We start from the raw sequence: 17,354 nt of genomic DNA on the forward strand, positions 1-17,354 counted from the left end.
ACTCAGTGAAGCAGTATTCGGCAAAACCAGAACGGGGAAGTAGGAAGGAGTGGGTGGGAGGACAGGGGAAGAGAAGGGGGCTTACGAGACTTTGGGGGAGTGGGGGGCTAGAAAAGGGGAAATCATTTGAAATGTAAATAAATTATAACGAATAAAAAAATTTAAAAAAAAGAATGTCAAAACAATAAAATAAAGACATGTCCAGAATAAAAAAAAATAAGTATCTAAATATTCTAGTCCATTTTTATATTGTGTTCTAGTAAAATACTGTCATGAATTTTTATTTTTGACAAATAACTAAGTAATCATAGCTTTCTTAACTTCATATAAGTAAACATTGACTTTAATCTTTCAAAACAGAGTATAGAACATTTAGAAATATTTACAGATTAATTCTACAAAGGACAAAAGTGACAAACCAAAGCAAATCCCTTTTTATCCTGTTAGAATTACAATGGGGAAAGGAAAACTTTATTTTACCTTGGTGATTACTTCAACCACATAAAAGATTGAAGATTTATCAATGGACTGTTACTTTTTTATTGTTACTGGTCGTTTGTTCAGTTTTTCTATTCTATCAGTTACTAAAAGTTTATTATAATGTTATATGAATGCCATTATGTAAATGGCCATAATTTTCTCTTTCTTGCTGTCTCCATCTGCCTGGCATGTACCACTTAAAAATGGTTCCCAAGTATACTGCCTTCAGGTACATTTTTTTTCCTGCCTCTTACCTAAATATTACCTTCCTTCCTTCCAATTCTAAGACTCTAGCTAAATAATTTTCATTCAAGTACCAAAGTCATGTAGCCAATAGCCTATATAATGGAGCTGACATTTCTGTCAAATGTGTGGGAGTATACAGATATTCATATGAAATTAGATGATAAGGTAATAATATCATAGGAATCCTGGCTTAGAAAGGATGCCTTAAGGAGACTGCAATCATTCTGCCTTTATTGCTACCTTAATACATGGCAACTGCAGGCCTGAAATTGTCATTTTTAAACCCTAATGAGAAATAAATTATACTACTCAACTAAGGATACTTTACAAGTGCAGCAAGAGGCAGAAAAAATTCAGAATTACTATGACTGACATCAGAACACTTTAGTTTTCATATACTGCTATGATCATTACCAGGAACATTTAATGATGCTACAGCAGAGGAAGATTTGGGAAAGATCAAAGGTTGCATTCTTCATTCTGTTTTTCATTTGAAATCTGATTTGACCCTGCTGAAAAGTATAAAATTCACTGTTGATACACGAAATGAAATGATGCTTTTAAAAGTTGCTTGTGTTAGAATGCATCTACTGAGAGAGACTATTCAGATTTTGCTACTAGATGTGTCTGCCAAGCATTTGGACTCTTATAGAACAGATTTCTTATATTTGCGATTTTTATTTCACTTTGACATTATTTTTGGTATCTCAGTCGTCTTTCTCATTAGACTTCTATGGTTAATTGTTTATTGTGTCTAAAAATTGGTCTAGTGATGTAGAGGAATTCTGTTACATGGGTGAATTTTTACTTCATAGACATAGACTGTCTTTTATTTATACAAATTTTGCTACTCGGTACTGTTTAATGTGCATTGAACAAATGATATAAGTGAAATCAGAATAGTTAATATGTATGAAGATGTCTGCTTTGAAATAAACATATAATAGTAGATACACTTTAAAGTTGTATACTTGTAAACATATTCCAATAAGTGCAGTATACCGTTTTTAATTTGGTATATTCCATAGGTCAAACTTTAAAAGATCCAAAGATATAAAGACATTATATGTCTAAGTATAGTACAGATTTTATGCTTCTTACTATTTTTCTAAATTTTTCTTTTTTTAATTTTCTTTCTTTGTTTCTTTGTTTCTTTCTTTCTTTCTTTCTTTTTGGTAGAGGGTCATTAGGTAGGTCATAGATGTAATCCTTTGTATAAAGACTATTTTGTGGAGATACTACCCTCACAGAGAACTTGGATTTATGAGTAATTAATGCAATAATTAATTTAAATAGATTTAAGTAAATATTTAAATCTTGGACCCTAGATTATTAGTGTTTGGAGTAAAATATAAATCCTGCAAAAGGCTACTTATTTCAGATCTTTAGTTAGAATTTTATTACACTTAGATTTTTAGGATATGGAAATACATTATAGAGAATGAATGAATGAATGAAAGTATGAATAAGCTAGGCAAAGCAAATAAAAAGCTCATACTCTTATCTCAGCTGTACAAAATATAGTTGGAAAATATTTAGAAAGTTATTAAACACATGACTTCAAAAATATCAAACAAATACCAGCACATAGGTCATGCCAATGATAGCCGTAACTTAGATTTTTCAGTGTTAACATAGAGTTCAGAAGCATCCACGTTCAGTCCAACTGTTGCTGGGCAGTGACAGTCAGGAGGGGAAGCAGCAGCAGACACTGCCCTGAGGGTGCCAGAAGGCTTTTTAGATACAAGTATTTAAGAAGTCATATGAAATATCCAGCAGTTCATTAGAAAGTTAGCTTTAGATGATTTTGTTCAGCTGTAGGCTAACAAAAGCCCTGAGTGCATTTCAGGCATTCTACTCTACACTGTGATGGATCTGTAAGCCAAGGATATTATATGTGCTTCTGTGTTACAGTATTTTTAAGTCATAGTACATTTGTCAGAATGTGCCTATCAAAAGGCAAGGGAAATCTGTGTTCTTGCAAAACACAGAAACATCAAAAATCAGTTTAGGTGGTTTTAACTTTCTTCTAGAAAGAAGTGATATAAGGGCATATGATTCAAATGTTCATGTTAGAGCAGATAAATGGGAGAAGGGAGGCAATAGAATGTTCTAGATCATATGAGACTCAGATCTTTAAAAGCCCTTAATTGATAGTACACAAATGCCTGGAGAAGCAGAAAGAATTTCAAAAGGGCATTTTCCACAGATGTCCCAAAACAGGTTTGGGAAAGGTTTTGGAAATTCTGTGTTTAGGTGGCAGAGCCCTAGAAGAAAGAGAAAATATGTGGGAGTGTGTAAAGAACAACACTAAAAAAAGTTCATGAAAAACAGTAGCTGTTCTCGCAATAGTACAGCCACACACACACACACACAAAAAACCAAAAACCAAAAACCAAAAACAAAAAAAAACAAACAAGAAAAACAAATAGTAAATACTTCAATGTGTTGCTAAAAGTGTAAAAAATTAAGATTAATGGAAACGGTGTTCAAAATGTGACTGAACTATATATTTGCTTGGTACCTGCATATATAATATATAATGTATATTTTGCCTATAAATTAAGATGGAATATTATTGTCAATATAGAGAAGGATACAGTACTGTAGTTCCACTTAACATGCAGGTCACAGCATTATCCTAGCATGTTAAAGGTCTAAACCTTCATGGTCAACTTCAATCTACTTGGAGCTGAAAGATGCTCTCAGAAATTGAGACTGTGAGTAAAACACTTTTGGTCTCTTTTAAAAACCAATAATATCTCATTTATTTCACAAACTGTACTTTATAACTTGGGAAAGTGCCCATGAAAAAACTAGGGTAAGAGTTAGCAAAGGGCTTTTAATGAAATGTATAAAAGTTCCCATGGTACACATTCTTAGATACATCCACATAGGAATACCACAGAGGCACAAAAATAATATCTGAACATTGCATGTTCTCAAAATTCAAGATTACAAAAGTAACTTTTATAAAAGTATAGAAAAGGTAATAAAAATCTTGGTAATTAAAGTTCAGCAGATTTAACCAAAATAGGATCAGCCTGGCATAATCTTCAGATATTTAAAACATTAACTATATCTGTAAAGATTAAGGATAGAAACCAAAATACAGTTTTTGTCTTAATCACTGAAATATATTAAATTTATTAGCTATAATTAGAAAATCTGAAGATAAACATAATTTTTGGAAATACAAGTTGAAAGAATGAGATAAATTACAAACCAGTACATTAAAGTATTGGACTATATTTTAAAATTAGCTTTTTGTTGAGTTTCTATAGGCGTTTTTATATATCCTTAGTTTAGTTAATTCACATCTTGCCTGCATTCATGAATAAACCATTAATCCTCAGTATTCATGACCTCTTCCTTCATATTGAAAAGTAATATTTCAAGTAGATGTACCCCAAGTGGGAGGAAGTCATGCATAGGGATACATGGAGAATTGGAAATAGAAAAATAGAGGGTTGGCTAGGATAATATTTCACTGTATACATGAAATGAATTCATGAAGAACAAACTTGAAAAAATGTTAAAAAAAAAAAAACTAATGTTGGTTAAACTAAAAATCTAAAGAGAATACCATATCTACATACTAACAGGTGAGAAGAAACATAAATGATAATCATGGAGATAGAACTAAACATTATAAAGACACAGTACCAGAAAACATGGAAAAGTCATATTGAAATAATTTCTAAGTATATGAGAGTCATAAGATTCAGGGAGAATAACCAGCTCACAGACAATATAGAGCAGAAGGGCAGGAATAACAAGAATCAATTCTTAAACTAGATTTGACTTGCAAAGAATTCACACTATTAAATCAAATGAAATAAATCTACTCCCCTCAGTAGAGGGATGTGAGCTTTTAGAAAGTAGTATGTTCCTTTCTCAAAGAAAATGGAGAGTTGGAGAGAGGTAAAGGGGTCTGTAATATGTAACAGCTGTATGCAAGAAGGAAGAAGCATCAGGAAGTCAGAAGCATGGGAGTTGCTTAGATGCATTAATAACAGGGTTTGCCCACATCTAGGGAAAACAAAATCCCTGAGAATCTTGGACAACAATTGTGTAGGAGGGGTTTTGAGGGAAGTAAATTTATGAATTTCTAGTCCTCAGTAGGTGGATGGACTAGAAGAACAATGAATAAAACTGTACACATTTTCTGACAATTGTGAAGACTCCAAATATCAGTCTGATGATTGTAAGCAGAGCTTAGCTCTGTTGATGGCGATCTGCACATGCATGAGTACTGATAGAATAAAACCTTTGATGTGGAAGCTGAAATCACAGGGCCTCTTTTCTGCTGGTCTTACAGCTGCTTTTAATACTATCAATATAATACTATATATTATTGCTATTCTTCTTATTATTTTTATTTGCATTTTAGTGAAGTAAAAAATTTCAGACCTAATGAATGAGATCATGTCTAAAAGTGATAGCTCCTCCTGGCAGCAACTGTTATTGATATTAAAACAAGTCCATGTCCAATTCAATTTCGGTTCCTCCGAAAACTGGGCACCTTACTTCCAGAAGATCCTGCTATACCACTCCTGGGCATATACCCAGAAGACTCCCCACCATGTAATAAGGATACATGTTCTACTATGTTCATAGCAGCCCTATTTGTAATTGCCAGATGCTGGAAAGAACCCAGGTATCCCTCAACAGAAGAGTGGATGCAAAAAATGTGGTATATCTACACAATGGAGTACTATTCAGCCATTAGAAACAATGAATTCATGAAATTCTTAGGCAAATGGATGGAGCTAGAGAATATCATACTAAGTGAGGTAACCCAGACTCAAAAGGTGAATCATGGTATGCACTCACTAATAAGTGGATATTAACCTAGAAAACTGGAATACCCAAAACATAATCCACACATCAAATGAGGTACAAGAAGAAAGGAGGAGTGGCCCCTGGTTCTGGAAAGACTCAGTGAAACAGTATTCAGCAAAACCAGAACGGGGAAGTGGGAAGGGGTGGGTGGGAGGACAGGGGAAGAGAAGGGGGCTTGCGGGACTTTCGGGGAGTGGGGGGGCTAGAAAAGGGGAAATCATTTGAAATGTAAATAAATTATATCGAATAATAATAAAAAAAAAAAAAAAAAAAAAAAAAAAAAACAAGTCCATGTCCAATTCAACCCTAAAGCTAGTAAACAATATAGTCATATTAGTCTGCCCAAGCAATAATTAAAGGAAATAGCTTTAGTAAAGACTAAAAATTCAATAAAATGTAGTAGATAAATGTTTATTAGCTTATACAAATTCATATTAAAGTAAAAAATACACATGGATGAATAATCTCATGCAAATTAAACTTGTCATGTCCTATAAGGCTACATTTCTGAAAATTTTCTTCTATGTTGAGTGCGCGCACGCGCGCGCACACACACACACACACACACTCACATGAACACACCTAAAATCACATACGTCAAGGGAACATGAGTGAAAATATTTTATTATGAGACAATATCCTTTTTAAATTAAAAAAATTAAAAATTAAAAATTAAATTTAATTTTAAATTTAAAAATTTAATCAAAAATATTTGAATATGTTGTATAAAATTACATTATAGTTTATGATACTAACCCTAACAGCAATAATTCAGTGAAACTGTGTTTAGGCAAAAGAACTCTATTACCCAGTATACTTTGTTATCAGTTTCATTGTTGCTACGATGAAAGTTAAGACCTTTTAGAGCAAAGGGACTGTAGAGCACATAGAGACTTTTAGCCCAAAGAGTATGGGAAAATATCCCAGGTCCATGTTCTGTAATTTATTGGAGAGATCAGACCTTAATTCTGATCTTATAATATTCAGGCATTTCCCTTTCTTTTTGTACACAGAGAAAGCAAACACACAAGGCATTGTTGCACATACTTGAAATAGCATGTTCTTGGGAGACTAAAATAGGAATGTTTTAAGTTCAAGGCCAGACTAGGAGCAGACTCCTACATCTGGAGGAAATGGTGACACAGTTAAAATAAAGAACTTAGAAGTCAAAGTGAATGCCATATACAAGAGATTACTCTTAGCTGTACCAAAATAATTTGCTTTCTGTGCAGTACCCTTACTGGAGACAGACACAGTTATGTTTATAAAGTATATTCTGTTTCTGTGTGATACGATTTGTGTTGAGGATTAAATTCTGAACACCACAGATGTCAGATAAATAATCTTGCTACTGAGCCTTCACCTTCAGTCTTGCACATGGCTTTATAGGATTCACTCTTGTTATTTTAGCTAAAGATCTCCTCATATACAAAAATAATATGAAAATTCCCACCAAATAACCCATTATGGATCATTATACTGTTGAAATATGGTTACATATTTGTAGTCAAGAGTACACATTGGAATGACATAGGCTGACCCACTTTAAAAAATGTTTCTATGGGAGCTAGAGAGATGTCACAGTGGTTTGAGGGCACAGGCTACTCTCACGAGGGCCCTGAGTTTGGGTCCCAGAGTCATGTCAGGTGGATCACATATGCATGCAACCCCAGCTGCTTGGTGATCCAATACCTCTGGGGTTCTGGAGCCTGCATCCACACCTACTCACATGCAGATACATCTACACACATACAATTTAAAATGGTAAAATTTTATAAAGAGATAGTGAACTTAAAATATTTTCAGGTGTCCATCTCCAAGAGGGCAGTTATTGTGAACCTCATTCAGGCATGATAGCTTGCTCATGACAATTAGTGTACATTTACAGAACACAATACTTGTCCTTGTTTGTGAGGTTTCATTACTATAGGAAGGCAACAGCAGTGAGAGCTTCAAACCTACACTGTATCCATTCTATGACAATTGACATATAAAATAATAGGCACATGTTGCCACTGCAGCATCCATAGACACCACCAACTGAATCACTCTGAAGGTTTTGTTATGTAAATATATTTTGAAGGATTGATGAAAAAGAGGATTGAAATTAGGGCATTGATCATTACTGGGCAGACTTAGGCACACAACATATTCATTCATTCGTTTGTTTGTTGTATTTCTTGATATAGGGCATCTCTTGAGTCCATTGTGGTTTAGAAGTTACTATATAGACCATGCTGACTTTGAATTTACAGCTATCCAGATATTCCTCTCAAGCATAGGGATAAAGAATATTCCATTTCTCTAAGCATAAGCACTGGATCCTAGCAAGGACTCAAGAGATCATTTTAAAGTAACTTAGAGGATAAGATGAGCATTAATATTAACATACTAATAGAATCAGAGATCAAACGAATGAATAGTGCAGTTAACTTACTAGAAAGACAATTTCCCTAAACACTGAATTGGCTATTGGAAATACATGTATTTCCTGTTCAGTCATAATGAGAGTAATGAGTTGTTATGTGTGTGGGGGCAGGGATTGCATGCACATTGTATATGTGATCCTGTGTTTGCATGTCCTAAGACCATAGAATATTTGCAAATATATTTATTTTGCTTAAGATAGCAAAAATAATAAGAATATATAAAAATACTTAATGAAATTAATAAACTAGATCAATACTCATCTACTGATGTATTTATTCATCTATATACCTATCCATCTGGAGAAATGTATAATGTAACAAATAAAGATACATATATTTCTTATATCCATGAAGGTATTTCATAAAACTTATTTTCCTGTATATGAGAAAAAGCAAATAGATAACCCCCCAAATAATTACAGACTTATCATCACAATTAAATAATATAAATAACATTTTATGTGAACAGAAAAAGAAAGTCATAAGTGATTGATTTGCATTCTTACATGTACAAATGTTTTGAAAACTGATCATTAACTAATACTGTAGTAAATACCTTTTGTAATTGCATGACACTTGAAATGTCTGTGTTAGAAATGTTCAATGTTCTATACACTCTCTTTCTTATTTTACTAATAAAGTTTTTTCACTACTTTTTGGAGTACCCAGACATAACCAGTTCTTGCATTAGCATGTGTATATAATGTTATTTTCTATGAATGTATATAGTATCCTGGTAGTTTATTTCAAAATTTTATAAGTTTTTTGGATTATGTTTTTCTTCTAGTGAGGGAAACATGAAGAGGAATGCATAACATCAGAAACTTAAATAACAATAGTTAAAAATTTTATAAATTATTTTATATTTTTGTAATTTATTTCAAAAATTATAAGTAGTAACATGAAAACATACCTGCAAACTAAGGATGGCTGCCATTTTAATGATGAAATAGGTAAGGCAGAATGACTACTCTCTTTCTGTTCACACCAAGTGACATACCAAGGGTCCTCTTAGGTTCTTTACTCAAACCTCTTAGGGCAGAAAATATGTCTTTTTAACTTCAAATCTGCCCTTGAAGTTTTGCCACACAATTAAGAGAAGTCATATCTTGACCACACTTGTGGCCCCATGCCTTAATTTCAGTGCTCTTAGATACACTCAAATTCTGAATAATTTTCGTGCACAAAATGAGCATGACCCAGTAAGTCAAATACGTAACACTTTTCTGATACACACAATGCTAAAATTTGGAGGCCATGCTCTGAGAGTGTGAAAATGTGTGGTGGAAAGAACACTTTTTTTCTATAGTTAAGTGTGGTAGTATCTCTCATGACCCTATTGGAAGTAAGGAGCCACTGCTGCTCAGTTTCTACAAAGAGGATAAAGGCACCATACTTGTGAACCCTTTAAAGACAAAGTGTCCTCTGAAAATATTGGTTTTTCAAAGCAGGCATGGCAGCACATACCCTTAATCTCAGCACTTCAGACACAAAAGTAGGGGAATCTCTTTGAGTTTGAATCCATCCCACTCTAGACAGTGAGTATAGCCCAGGCAGAGCTATAGCCATGGGGACTACATAGTTGGGGGCTCCACAGAGCAACTTATCTAAAACAATGAAAAGGAATGAAGGCAAGCAGGCAAGCATCATGACCATCTGATGTCATGAGAAAACAGAGTCCTGGAAGTCATTCTTTGACCTCCACATACATATATACATACATGCACACATGCATACATAGCTACACAGGCACAAAACTAATAAATCTATGTAAAAATACTGTTAACAAGAAAAGCAGTCTATTAAGCCCCGCTCAAAAGAAAAACTTTGAAATCAATGACAAACTACATTGACAGGAATTACTGACACAACTGGTACATCTGAACCAAATATGAAAAGAGCTTCTTTTCAAGATGTTTTCTCACAAGAAAAACTGCTATTGCCTGGATAAATACAACATGTTAATGTGGCAGCTTTTAAAATAGTAAGAAACTGAACGTTGAGAAAATGTTGAAAAATATTCTAGATATGCACGTCCTATTATGTTTGTTGGTGGTGGTCATTTAGTTGTTGTTGTTGTAAATTTGACACAATATAAAATGTAGGAAAAGGAAATTTAATTAAGATAATGCTTCCATCAGGCTTTCTATGGTAAATGGTTAATGTGGGAAGGACACTCCACTATGTGAAGTGCCTCCTGGTCAGGTGGTCCTGGGTTGTTTAAGAAAGCAGACTTGAGTAAGCCAGAAGAAGCCAATAAACAGCACGTCTCCAAGATTTCTTTCTGCCTCAGCTCATGCATCTAGGTGCTGCTGTAGCTCTTGCCAGACTTCCTTTCATGATGGACTGAGAGTTGACAGGAGTAATAAACCCCGTCTTTCACAGACACGTGCCTTTAACCTCTGTGCCATTCTCTAGCCACCGATATTTCACTCTTACAGGAATTTCAAGGACATCTGTGGCTAGGTCATTTTTGAAGTGCACTTTTTGTTTGTATAAGAAGAACCTGGAGGGAGGGGGTCAATAATAGCTCTAGGAAAAGTTTCCACAAACCTGACTACATATTAAAGTCATTGGGACATAAGATACACTGTTGACCCTGTAGCCCCTGGAGATTGAAAGGCAATTTCAGTGTGAGAGTGCTGACAAAACCTGCTAGTTCACTACAATCATCCAACTATGAATGAGAATTAATCTCTGTAGAGATAAGCCATCATATTTGTGCTCTTTTTTTGTGTGTGTGTAGATACACAGGCTTTACTTTAACAAATTGAATTTGTAGTGCATACAGAAATCACAGACTTCAATCTATTTCTTCAGGGTAATCATCATTGCCTTACCCTCCAAACAGATATTTGGATTTCTCCCAAAACCTACTGGACAGGAATCTTTTGGGGAGGCTAAGTATGAAATAGTTGTGTGTGTGTGTGGGGGGGGGGCATGAGGCTCACTGTACCAAGCACTATGCATGGTTCTCAGTCTTATGCAGGACAATAGGAAAGACAGAATTAAACCAAAGTATCAATAGCTGCTTTTCAAACCTCTGTTGACTGTCTAGTCTCATAACTCACCTGCTGCAGAATGGACTTAGATAGTGAGTGAGGTAGTTATAAAAAAATTCAAATGATTTCATATTGCTATGAGGATACAAAAGTACATGTTAGCAAAAGACTGCCAACTATTTTTAATCAAAAATCATAATAATATTTAAATAGGAGCTAACAGAACAAAGACCACAAAAGAAAGGGGTAACCTATAGTATGGTTCAAAGCACTACTTCAAAATACCCAGCTAAAGTCACTCTTTTGATTTCTTTAAGTTCTATAATTGCAATAATATTATTTGATATATCATCATATTGAGGATCAGAAAGAAAATTAAAAACACAAAAGACAGAAAGAAAAATAAGACAGAAACAGACACAATCTTCTAATTGATACTAAGTGTCAAAAGAAACAAAGCATTTTTACAAACTTTACATATTAATAATTTACAGTGAATAGAAGGTAAGAAGATAAATTTTTAAAATGAAAAAAAATGCCAATATTTTTGTTACTATTTTAAAATTAGTGAAAATGTGAATCCATATGATGAGAACAGGAGCTAGAAACAGAAAGTTTAGGGCAGCAATGGATTCTACTCATCTCCATTGATTCCTTGGGCAGAAGCTGGAATCCATGCTTGGTTCTGTTCTGACGACCAACGAGGAATTCCGAAAAGACCTCTGCTCTCTGCTTTATCTTTCTCTTCATTTGTTATTTGTTTCTGTTTATTTCATCCCCTACCTGCACACTATATCTGAGACTGGTACTCAAACTAGCCAAGTGAACTAACAAACATGCTCTTCTATGTGTCCTATCAGCTGTGGCTATAGTAAGAGTTGACCAGTACCACCCTGTCTTCCAGTTGGTTACATCTATCTGTGCTACACAGGAGCTCTCTTTTCAGTGGCTTAATCTCTCACCCAAAACTTGTCTTCTGGGGTCAAAAAATTTCGTTCTTGAAATTGTGATACAAAAATCCAGAAAATGTTGGCTTTGGCAGCATTTGTGTTTTCCAACACCTTAGTTCTCCAAGTTGTGCATATAAGAGAGGGGCATTCTCCACTGCTCTCAAGGTCTCTCCACTTGAGAATCACATGGATTAGTGAAGTTATATGAGAATCACATGAAGGAAGTTTATACAAGTCTCTGACAATCACATTAGGTAAAAAATAATGTTTTCTCCAGTATTTAAAGAGACCATCGTTAATAATAATATTTTTCATTCTTAATGAACTTAGTCTTTTATAAATATAATATTTGAATGAGGATATATCATGAAAATACCATGAAAAGAATGTTCTCATATCTCATAATATTTTGGGAAATATCTCCATGACTTTTTTTTGTTATACATGCAAGATAATAACAAAGTCAAAGGTATGAGAAGCGAGTTGAATCAACACTCTAGTTATATAGTTTCAGTTATTATGCTTGTTTTCCACAGAGGAATTCAGTTGATGGTTTATAAAAATAATTCACAAATAGTTTACTATTACTTGGTTAAAACCTTAAAATTATGCTTATTTTTTTAATAACCACCTGTCACCAATCTTTGTACATTGTGATATCATATTGTCATATATTAACTTCACATTTGAACTCCTAAGTAAAATAAAAAAATTCACAGAAACATTTTATGATGTTTTAAGTAAGTTTATGATTTTGAATTGAGCTGCAGAGACAGAGTGCATTCAGGTAGCTGGGTGGACACTTGGTTGAATGAGTGTTCAAACATGTCAAAGAACATTTGGTATTTTGTTTTTCTACCTATATTGAGAACAAAGATTTACTGAATTATGTCTGTACACTTGTGTTTTTACTTCATCTTCACATTAAATACTCAAAACTTTCAAGTTGCGTAGCTATTCTAGCTTCCCCAGGTTTCTAAGACCTTATTTGCCTGTTTGTTTCTTATATCTTATATCACTCTTTGATCAGCCTAAAATAGCTTAATAATAACATTTCATATGTGCATTATTGTAACTTCTTAGTGATTCTCCTTGCTTTCCCTCCATCCTTGTTCCTAACTCCTTTCTCCTTCACCCTGTCCTCTTGCGTTTTTCACCCTTACTTGCACCTCTGCTTCTGTTCTCCAATTTCCACTGAGAAGGAATGTTACTCGCAGTTGTCAGTAGCTCCTAATTTCTATTAGATCTTGTTTCATGACTTTGCATATTTTAAAACTAAATTTAATATTACTTTCCATGCAAAACACTTGTTTAACTATATCATGGATATATCATGGAGCTGTAAGACTGTAAGACTGTAAGACACCTGCACATGGAGTCCTGTAAAAGGTAACACCTTTGGGAATTTGCTCTATTCAAAGTCTAAATGTGAAGAAGTCTAGTTATGGTGACACATGAAATCACAAGCCACATAGTCTACATTGGTGGGTAAAGTAGCATCAGTGGGATTTCCCTATGTTTTCTGGTTAAGAATCAGTCTTTGTCACTTCAGCTTCAGTGAAGGGATATTATATGTCACAGAAATATATTTTCTCCTATAAAGTGAGATTATTCTTCCCAGAGTTTCTTGCTCAGCCTCTTATATAGAGATCTTGTTCAGGAAATAAAGTAAATTCAGGAATAGTCACTATTTTTAGGGACACAGCTTGAGTGGCTCCACAAACTCTAATAGATGAGTTTGCATTCATGCACATTTTGAGGCATTAAGTGATTTCAAAGTATTTTTTAAAATAGCACACAGACATGGGAGAAAAAAGTGGATAGAGAAAAGATATACAGAAGGATTGGAGGAGAAGGGCTAAGTGGTAGATTTGATCAAAGCACATGACAAGAATATATGAAAATTTCAAACAATAACAAGAAAAAATCAAACATATTTCTTGCTTTATGTATTTACATTTTCTTTTGGGGAAAGGGTGTAGAGAATCACCAAGGCATGGAAGGTCAATACAAGAGGAGAAAAGAGGATGTACAAATAATACCAAGACTGTGTAATAAAACCACAAGATAACTTGTTATTCACCTAAAATCATGCAAAATGTATAATGTATAAATGCATATACATACATACATATACATGCATACATACATATACATGCATACATATATACACACATATATGCATAAATATATATACACATATGTATATATAGAAATATATTCATATATGAATTTAGCTGCTTGTCATTGCCGAACACAAAGTCTTTATTCCTGAAACACACACACACATACACACAAACACACACACACACACACACACACACACACACACACACACACACACTTAGGACACAGGACTCAGATCATTTGAGACAGATATAGATTGAAAGCCTTGTTACTGGAGTCTAGTTTTTATGGTACCAGAAATTGTTATACAAGCTGCCAAGAGAGAGAATCAACTTAAAGTCCTACCCAGCTGTAACACCTTTGAAACACAACAGTGAGTTGCACATGAAGATATTTATAGAAGTGGCACTCACATGTTGATGGTGACTAAATAATGTCTAATTGAACTTTAAGCCTAAAAGCTATGAGGAAAAAGAAGACTCATACTAGAACCCTAGCCAAATTGCTGTCTCTAATTTGACATTAGGGGAGAAACTACTATCACTTCTTTGTTAGACAAGCATAACTCCTAATTATATTCTAAACCTTGCGTTCATGCACACAGGTAAGTATAGTTACCAAACCCAGTGAAAGAAAGTTCCTTTTTATAGCAAATGGAGAGTATCACAGAAAACTACAACTGGATACATTGCAGATATCAATAGATCAATTGTTGAGAGCCCAACCAAAATTGATACATTTATATTGCAGCTCCTGTAAATATTGGTCAGAGAACATGATTGAAAGGAAGATATAATGATTATAACAGATAGAACTTTAGAAAACCTACAGTGAAACAATCTTAGATAAATAAACAAGAAACTGCATTAAAAAAGCAATGGAAACATCTATAGGCATGCTAATATGGAAGGGGAAAACCTTGTAGGTCAACATTCCCTATGCAAAGAATTACTTATAACTTATGACTGTGGAGAGATATAATTAGCTACTCCCCAGAATATACTCTTAACTGTTTGTCTAATGCAAAATAGCTAGCCCTGAAACCACATACATACAAATAACACAAACTGACTCAGCAGGTATATTTATATATTTGATCATACATATACATACATATATAAGTATAGTGATAATAATCAGGAAAGAAGATATTATTTTGAGATTAAGCTGGGATATAAAAGGATTGGCCTCGGGTGCTGGAGGGAAGAAAAGGAATCAATTATATTTTCATTAAAATAGTATAACAAAGAAACAACTGTAAGGATACATTTGGATGAGTATAAAATTTATACAATATAGATATTTCTAAAGGAATCATTGGATACACAATATCTTGTAAAGAAAAATATGAGACAGGACTAACATACAGGTATGTCACTGACAATATACATTGTTTTCCATATTGTCGAAGAAATTATTCACCATCTAAATTGCCACAGTGTCTTTTTATCCACTAGTGTGCTGGTAAGCCCTGTAAGAGCCTGTAAGAACTGATTTTTCTTAATGAATTAAAGGACTTTTTTTGGGCTAGCAGTTGTAAAACAGATACAGTCTGTCAAGTAAGTCACTTAAAGCATGGGTAATTCATAAAACAGGATGTAAAACATGACAGTAGAAAGAAGCTCCTGGGAGATTTTTTAAAAATATCAGAGCCAGATGTTAATTATACATAATTATTAAAGCAAAATTGCTATGAGTTTATTTATATTTTTGAAAATATATAAATGACAGCAATAACTTTGATATTGATGTTTGTGGCAAATTTACCTTCTTAACCATGAATTAACATTAGCCTGTTGCATAGGTATACTCTAAATCCTATTTACTACTGTAGTTCTGCATATCTTTCCCTGATTTTACCATTTGGAGAGTAATGTTGGCATGTTGACAGTCACTGTAATGGGGATATATATGTATATACATATATATCCTCAAAGAATCAAATACCAACTCAGAGCTTCTAGTAGCAAGAAATGTTAAACACTAATATATCATCGTTTAAACATATAATAAGTATGCATGCCCTTAATTGAGATATCCATGAGAGTGTGACATTACCTGCCCCTTCTTTGCACCTCATGTCTAGGAACCAAATCAATGCCAATCTGGAAAGACTGAGTTTTAATTTAAATTATACGCGGATTCAGAAGTATTGATTCACTTCTTGGTGTCAAGTATGTGGCTAAAGGTTCTATCTCAGTTCTTCTGTGTGAAGTATGGAAAGCATTGGGCTCTTACACATTGTCATAAAGATTCATTTAAAAATATGCATTCAATAGTCCTTCCAATCTCACTGCTACTTGCCTCTTTGGAGGAATACGAGGTTGCTGGTATAATTGTTTTTGAATATTATTGAACTGTTAGCTATTCCCCAAATTTAATTTGTAGACATTAAAGTCAATGTAAATAAAAAGGACCTGACTATACCTAGCAACAACGTATTCCCCAAACTAGAACAAAGATATGAAAGTCTGTTAAGATCTCAGATTTTATTATATATATATATATATATATATATATATATATATATATATATATATAATAACAATGGTATAATTATTATATATTAATATTATATATTAAATTATGTATAATTATATTCAATTATATATACATATGGATTTGAAGCCATTTCTTATCTGGTTTGTGACATGAGTTATATGACATCCCGATATTTAATGGTCCCATGTTGTTCATAACCCTTCTCGTATATTAGCATGAAAAAAATCTAAAGAGGAAAGCAAGCAGAATTCATTAGTGTCCTATCCACCTAGCAACTGACACACTCAACTTTTGGGTCACAGGGTTTTACTGTAGGATAAGGAAGATCTCACTGCTCTGCTTTACTGCCTAGGCTGCAGCCAGTCCACAGAGATCACATGTTTTCTCCATGTTTATGCAGATACTTCCATATAGCCACCTCCTGTGCCATTTTTCTTTCTTTCTCACATTGATGTGTGCTGTTCATTCTCCATATGCACAGGCCAAGAGCTCAAAATGTGCCCAGAAACATGGTGACTTCACTTAACTAAAATGTCTAGCAAAGACATTTTAAACAAACAGGAAATAAATCCTCTAAATCAGATGTTTAAATTGTGGAATTAAAATTTTCTTTTACTGCTTTCACTGATACTAAAACCTGGCATTACATTACAATACATAGTGTATTAAAGTTAAAACACATTTAACATATAGACACATGTATCCCCACATATATGTAGTGTTATTTTGTTGGACTATATGTAGTAGTGGGGATTATTGACAGTGACTTTTAC

The 17,354-nt window shown here is 33.7% G+C and overlaps 1 protein-coding gene across 1 annotated transcript in view; it reads right to left on the minus strand.

The window, feature by feature from the left end:
* The window catches only part of Lrp1b (LDL receptor related protein 1B), a 1,719,438-nt gene that overhangs the window by 814,375 nt on the left and 887,709 nt on the right, over positions 1 to 17,354 (minus strand). The window lies entirely within an intron of this gene.

The sequence above is a fragment of the Apodemus sylvaticus genome, chromosome 5, assembly GCF_947179515.1.
Source record: "Apodemus sylvaticus chromosome 5, mApoSyl1.1, whole genome shotgun sequence".
Taxonomy (NCBI): domain Eukaryota; kingdom Metazoa; phylum Chordata; class Mammalia; order Rodentia; family Muridae; genus Apodemus; species Apodemus sylvaticus.